Consider the following 7,283-nt stretch of genomic DNA (forward strand, 5'->3'; position numbering starts at 1 on the left):
CTTGCTCAAGTCTCAGGAAACTGAAATTGAGGCCTGATCTCTGAGAGAAGACTGAGCAGCCAGTTATGGCATCTGCTTGGTCCTTTCATTCCCCCCTTGAGTTGTATATCATCTCCAATCATGGAGATGTTGCTTTTTGGTAAAAGACTTTATCACCAGGGTAGTAGATCATATCAGAGACTAATTGGACCAGAACATAAGAGTTTTTCCATTATCAATGGCAAAGCGAGCTTTCCCTTATTCAGTTTTTGCCATCTTCAAGTGTGTCATGGGTTCAGAGGTGGATATTGGAATTCTAGCATCCTCAGTTTAGTGGTACCCAGACACGAATAAGACATCAGTAATATAAGAGCCAACAATAATTAGCAGAAGCACAAGGGCCAAAAGCCTTGTGATGGCTGACAGAGTTTCTTATCCTCAAGAAACTTGGAACTTTATCTCAGGTTCCCTATAACAAGAAATTCCCTTTTGATCTAACATTCCAGGGGGGGGAACAAGGACGATGTTTTCTCTTCTGTAATTACTTCCTGCTGACATTGGGATGTTGTTGTCAGGGCCCTGGAAAGCCAGAATGTTAATCAAAGACAAAAGGGAATGTTTTATTGACCAGCTGAAGAGATGGTATGCATATCGGCTGAATTGGTCCATATCAGCTTTCAGCAAGTTCAGGGCTCACAGTCATTTGCAGTAGGATGTCACCAGCAAATGATGCTTGGATGTATCTGTCAGCCAAGTGGAAACCTGTTGAGACAGATATAAACTAGGAACAGGAGTTAAAACTTACAAACTTATTTGGAACTTTTAGACCCATAGTCTTAGTAATTGTAGTATTATCAATTTGCCCTGAAATCCATATTGAACTGAAATTTCTTTGGCCCAATGAAAAGCATCTGTAAGTCTATATTTAGAATCTGTTTATCTTTTTTAAAGAGACTTGTAGCTAGAGTTTTTCTGCCTGGCCCACAGTCAGAACCAATCTCTCTCATCTGCCAGTCCCACAGCCTCTCAGACCCGACCAAGTAAACATAGAGACTTATATTGCTTGCAAACTGTATGGCCGTGGCAGGCTTCTTGCTAACTGTTCTTATAGCTTAAATTAATCCATTTTTATAAATCTATACCTTGCCACGTGGCTCGTGGCTTACCAGCATCTTCACATGCTGTTTGTCATCATGGCGGCTGGCAGTGTCTCTCAGCCTTCCATTTCCCAGCTTTATTCTCCTCCTTATTAGCTTTATTTTTTTATTCTCTTTAATTAATTAATCCATTGATCAAACAATTACTAAGCTGACAAAGGTATAGCTAGCCCAGTCATCAATGTTATCAAAGATCTGAGAAGGATAAACTCTACCTGAGTGCAGACTTTAAATCTATTTAAAAACAACAGAGACTATCCATAACCCAGACTGCCATCGTCCCAGGCTCCTATAGTCTTCATAGTGTTGGCAGGACAGGTGTCAGGACAGCATCAGTCTTGGCTGCTGGGCCCATAATGTGAAATTCTCCCTGTGGAGGAGAAAGACTGACGTTATCTTGTCAGTGTCTCATTTGTCCATTCTTCTATGCCAGATCCCTGGCAGCAGGTGTTGAGTCAGAGCGTCTTGCCCAGTGGTCGGTGTTGTCCGCAGTTCAGGTGGCATCTTCTTGTCATTGTTCCATATCTTCTTTGGAGACCTTGGGAGTCATTTCTAGGAGCTGGGGAGCTCGGAGTCTCTGTTTGCTATAGTAAGCTTTTTATCAAATAATGTAAATGCCATATTCATCAGATCTTTGACAGGTTTGAGGACCATTATCTATTAAATGTATCTGAGCCAAACAAATCTAGGCCTAATCTTGAAAATATCTCTAAGTTTGGTAACAATAACCAGGCCAATTTGTTCTCCTATAGATATATTAGTCAAATATACCTCTTAGTTTTTTTTTTTTATTTAAATAGAACAGTTTATGCTTTAAACTAGTATCTGAATAGCCAGATGACTAGTATTAACTTGTATTCCTTAACACAAAGGACATGCAAACTCAGACATTCAAAACCAAACTTACATGTGGCCACATTTTTCATTCATACCTGTAGAGTAGACAGACATTTTTACAACTATGACCCTTTGGAGCCTCAATGTAACAGCAGAATAGCAAGACAAAGAAATCTGAAACATGTTTCATTTTTTTTATATATCTCAAGTCATTTTTTTTAAATCATTATTTAAGCCTTTTTTATCCTCAGACCTTTATATCTTGCTTTTACGTATTCTAACAACTGTGGGGCATTTACCCAACCACCCCCACAGTTCCCCAGAGTTTTCTTGAGTGCGAGCAGCAGGAAATATTAGATAGAAGGATCCATTGCGGAGAATCTCGCGGAGATAAACAGATAGAAAACAAAGGATAGCCTCGAGAGGGCCTGGAACCTATTCCAACGGCCCGACTGTCTCTGCCCCAGGGTTTTTATAGAGAAGTCAAGGGGTGGAGCAAAAGACCTCCTCCCCCAGCACAGCCAAGTGCAGACCATCCCAGACACCTGCACTTAGGCCCGTGGTCTAATCATCCTCTATGCAGACCTGCTGGGTAAAGCCACGAGGAACCCGACAACGGGCTCCCACAGGTCCCCCTTTCTTAATATATATATATAAAAAATAACTATTAATGGCTTACAGCAATCTCCATAGCTGTTACACCTCCCAGTATGGGAGTAGATGATGATAAAGATGGCATTTCTCTGTTGAATTAGGTCCAAGGTGACTACAGTAGTCTTAGCTACCTCAAGCCCTTTCTAAACCATAAACTCTTAAGGTGACTACAAACTTAAAGAATCCCTTAGCTTCATCATTACCATTAACAGGTTAACATAAATATTGCTATACATAGTCACAATTCTCTCAATCTTACAACTCAAAGCAAACTCTTAACAGAACCATTTGAATTAGCATATATGGTGCTAAATATAGTTAACAGTTTTCTCCGTCTTACAACTTTAACTCAATCATTTGAATTTTCTTGCTAACAGAACTTAGGAAAAACAATGTATTCACATCAAACTTAAATATTTCTTTAACTCCACAAAACCAGGGTACATTAATATCAATAGGTTTCTGCAAACATAATTGAATCTCATAACTCCTTTTTTTTAAACAAAATCTCAAACCTAGTTAGAGGAACCCAAACTTATACAATTCCTATAAACCCATATTGAAAAGCAATCTTCTCAATCTAACCATTAACACTTTGAAAACTTAGCAAAATATCCAAAAGAATAAAACTCTTTACACTTTAAAAGTAGTCTCTTAGTATACCCCATTTGCATTTCTTACTAACAAAAACATGACATTAATCCACTCAAACAACTTTTGAAATTAGACTAAGGAATATTAACTTAATATTAACTTAATTAATTTTTTTTTTATAATTTTTTTTAAACAAAATCTCAAGCCTAATTAGAAAACCCAAACTTTTCCATTTAAACAGTTCCATTTGTAACAAAACCAGTCCCAGAAAACAGTTTCTGGGTCATTACTGTAAGTAAACTCAAAATTGTCCCATTGCAATGAAATCTATTGTTCAGTTCATTAAGTCCTAAATTCAAATGATAAATTCTGGTACTAGCCTTCCAAATATGAAGAAATCCAGAACCAAAATCTTTCTGTAGTTTTATCTCATTTTAAGTTCAAAAAGTTCAAACAAGAAATAAATTCTGGTATTAGGCTTTCACTTCAAAATATGAAGAGATTTTTTTTTTTTTTTAACCAAAACTTTTTGCAGTTAACAATTTTTGTTCAAACAAGCGTCTCTGAACTTATTCTTAAGCCAGAGACCTTTTTAGGTACAGTAGTATTCTAAACCGCACCGTTTTTGATGTTAGCTCAGGTTTTTCTGTGTTGTGTCGATTTTCCACGGTTCTCAGCTGTGGATGCCTTGTGCTGGTTCTGGCGTCCGCCATTCTTAGCTTCTTAGCGGCTTCTGGAACTTTTGAAAACTACTCAGACTGACTACTTTGCAGTCTACTAGGACACTTCCTTCTGTGTCTCAGGTTCTTTCAACCATATATATATTAAGAATAGATTCACATTTAACATTTACATTTTACAAACTCACATATAACGTATTAACATCTACTTATTTATATTCCTTAAGGAAACTATAGAACTACTTTAGCAAATATATTTCTTCTTATATACTCATATTTCTTATTTAAACTTACATTTACAACTAGCATCTTTACTTCTTACAAGCTTATTACTACATGTCTTAGGACTACCTTAGATTCTTCTTGCAAGCTTGTATTCTTAAAGGAACTCTATAGATCTATTTTACAAACTTATACAGGGCTACCATTAGCATATATTTAACTTAGCAAACACCTAAAGATTTCTTAACACAGATCTAACAAGAGAATTTTTACAAACTTACATATCTTATATCCTGTATAAACTTTATTTAAATCTTATAATTTATTTAAACTTTAAAGTTAAACTTTAAAGTTCTATATCTCAAACTATTTATTTAGACCCAAAATATCATATATTTAAATCCTCATGACACGCTTAAGCCTTTAAATTTTTATATCTTAAACTGCTTTCTCAAACCAAAAAAACATTTATTTAAACTTTTATCCTCATATCTCAAGCCTTCGTATTATTATAAAAATATTATATTTTATCTTAACCAACAATAATTTGAAACCAATTCTCTTAAATGATGGCAAGTATTTGTAACCCACTGAATGTAAATGACCAAAACCCATTGTTATGCCCAGTTCGCCCCCAAAGAAGCCATTGGGAGACTTAGGTACAGAATGCAAAAAGCAAGGTTTATTCAGATGAAGTCAAAGTTTACAAGCCCAGGCAGGGGGCTTGTTCCAAATCTCTCACACACAGCAGGGAGACTGGAAGGAGCACACCCTTTCTTTGTGAGGCTAGTTAAACAACCATGTCTAGGAGTTTTACGAGCTGTCTCCGGGGTTCGAGAAGTTTGGGATGTTTTATGACCACTTAGCCTCTGCCAGATGGCCATATATTCTGACTCTGTGTTTTTCTAAGTTTCTGTAGCTGATAAAGCCACCTGGGAAAAAGGGGTCTAACTTCTTATCTACACTTAGGAATCCTGGTTTAGGCTCCTCTTTGTCTGTAGGGGATAGAGGAAGGGGGGTTATTGAGGTTTCACACCATGTAAATTTTTATTTTTCCTGTGGAAACAAAAGCATAATTTTCCCAGTATCTTGAACTAGTAATTTAACATTTCTTTTTAAGCAATACCAGGACAGAGAAGGGTTAACAAGAGAAGCTGCTGGCCGGCAGAAGAGACCTTGAAGTTATCACAGTAAAGGGAGGGAGGGGGAGCAGTGGGCATAGAGCGTGTCCTTGACTGCCAGTGTTCCTAAAAAAAAAGTTTTTGTTAACTCCTCTGACTAAAGTCAGATTCTCTGCTCAGTGTTCACACAGTTTTTGTCAATTGCAGGCAGTCCCCATTGCCCTGTCCAGAGCTCCCGTCTTTGCCCGCCTGTACCGAGAGCACGCACCCCACCCTCCTGAGAGCAGCCAGCTGGCTGCAGTCCTGATAGCAAGGGAGCTACGGAGGGAGGGAGGTGGCCTTTGCTATGCCTCTCTCTCCTCCTCTTCCTCTAGGAAAATAAGGGAGGTTAGTAGACAGAAACAAATAACATTTACACAGACAATCCAAGTACCGGTACATTAGCACCGAGACGATGGCCTCATTCACAGCCAGCAAGCCCCTCGTGCAGAATGCAAGCCCCACCTGGCAGGAGCTACCTGTTTATCTCAGTTCAGTCGGGGAGTGGGGGTGGGGGACCCAGTTCCCTCTATTGTGGCTCGCACATCCTTTCAGTGGGCTAGGCAAAGGTATAGAGGAGAAGAAAGGAACTGTCCCATAGCGTCCGTCACAGTCAAGTCAACAATGAGAACAATTAACACATTACATACAAGACCAAGGGCACACGAAAAACTTTGCCCCAACAAGACAACCAACAAAGCTCCAAGAACAATGACAGCCTGATGTGCTCTGGGGGGAGTGACCCTCCAGGCTCAATCACACCAAAAACAATCCAGACTCGAGGACCTCTGTCCTTAATCAAACAGACATCAGGGGCTTCCACATCCCTGTCAGTCAGACATGCACCTTTTTTTTTTTTTCTTGGAAGAGAAAGAGAGAGTAAAGTAACAATGATCACAACAAAACATACAAAAAAACCCCACAAAATGGCTCTGACAAATTCCCGGGACAAAATACAAAGTGGCACTTCCTCCCACCACCGTGGGGGAAGATACCCAAAGATGCTCCTAAACCAAATGGTCACCTCTGAGGTGGCCTCAAATGGCTCGAGACCAAGAGGTCTCTTGCCCAAATCAGGGAATGAGACGTCTCTCTTTCCCTTCCAGGATCACTGTCCGGACACGTCTGTCCCAGTGAGAGCCTGCAAAGTACAAATCGAGCCTGCAAAGTACAAATCGATCGACCGGTACAAAACAACAGTAACATGACAGACACAGACAAACAGAGAGCGCTCTTACCGGTAGATGTCAATAAACCTCTGGACACTTGAGGGTCCTGGTGGGGTCTCTGGGGTTCCCGGCCAACGCACCAAATGTTATGCCCAGATAGGGACCCCAAAGACTTCACCACAGACCTTAGGTTCAGAATGCAACAGCATGGTTTATTTCTGTTTGTTTACAAGCCGCGGACAGGGAAGCTCGATCCAAAGCACTCACTCATAGTCGTGAGGCCAGGAGGAACTTACTTTTTCTTTGTGTGGCTAGCTTTTTAAAGGCAAAATCCACAAGCCCTTCAGGGTGGGTGGGGGAGTTTTGCACGGGTGCAACTCGGATTGGTTTATTTCTATCTCTGTTCTCTTTTACTGGTTGGTGGTTACAATTTATTGCTTTGGGGGCAGTCCAGCACAAGTCCCAGGCTTTGTCCTTGAGCCACCATGGGGGCTGGCTGGCCAAGCACGTACTGCACATAACTCTAAGTTGGTGAGGGGCCCCAGAAAGTAAACATCTGGCTGAACTTTGAGCAGTCAGAGTGCATGCAGAAAGGGAGCTACTGCAAGGACTATGTCTTTTGTTCATGGTCCTCCCAGAAACTGCTTGCTCAAGTCTCAGGAAACTGAAATTGAGGCCTGATCTCTGAGAGAAGACTGAGCAGCCAGTTATGGCATCTGCTTGGTCCTTTCATATGTTTGTGTGCTATGATATTGGGTGGACTTGAGTGCAGGCAGATGCTGAGGCATGGCTCTTTGGGTTCTCACAGCCCTCACTATGGCATTGTTGTCC

At 40.2% G+C, this 7,283-nt stretch overlaps 1 long non-coding RNA gene across 2 annotated transcripts; it reads right to left on the reverse strand.

The window, feature by feature from the left end:
- Positions 1–578: 578 nt before the first annotated feature.
- On the reverse strand, positions 579–7,082 carry LOC131900599 (uncharacterized). 2 transcript variants are annotated; one of them, XR_009376254.1, is made up of 3 exons: positions 6,522–6,757; positions 1,402–1,506; positions 579–741 (listed from the first exon to the last, which is right to left on the reverse strand). It is a non-coding gene; the product is annotated as an uncharacterized LOC131900599 (long non-coding RNA). The 2 variants fall into 2 exon arrangements; XR_009376253.1 differs by lacking the exon at positions 1,402–1,506 and having other exon boundaries at positions 6,522–7,082.
- Positions 7,083–7,283: the final 201 nt, after the last annotated feature.

This window comes from Peromyscus eremicus, unplaced genomic scaffold (assembly GCF_949786415.1).
Source record: "Peromyscus eremicus unplaced genomic scaffold, PerEre_H2_v1 PerEre#2#chr22_unloc_1, whole genome shotgun sequence".
Taxonomy (NCBI): domain Eukaryota; kingdom Metazoa; phylum Chordata; class Mammalia; order Rodentia; family Cricetidae; genus Peromyscus; species Peromyscus eremicus.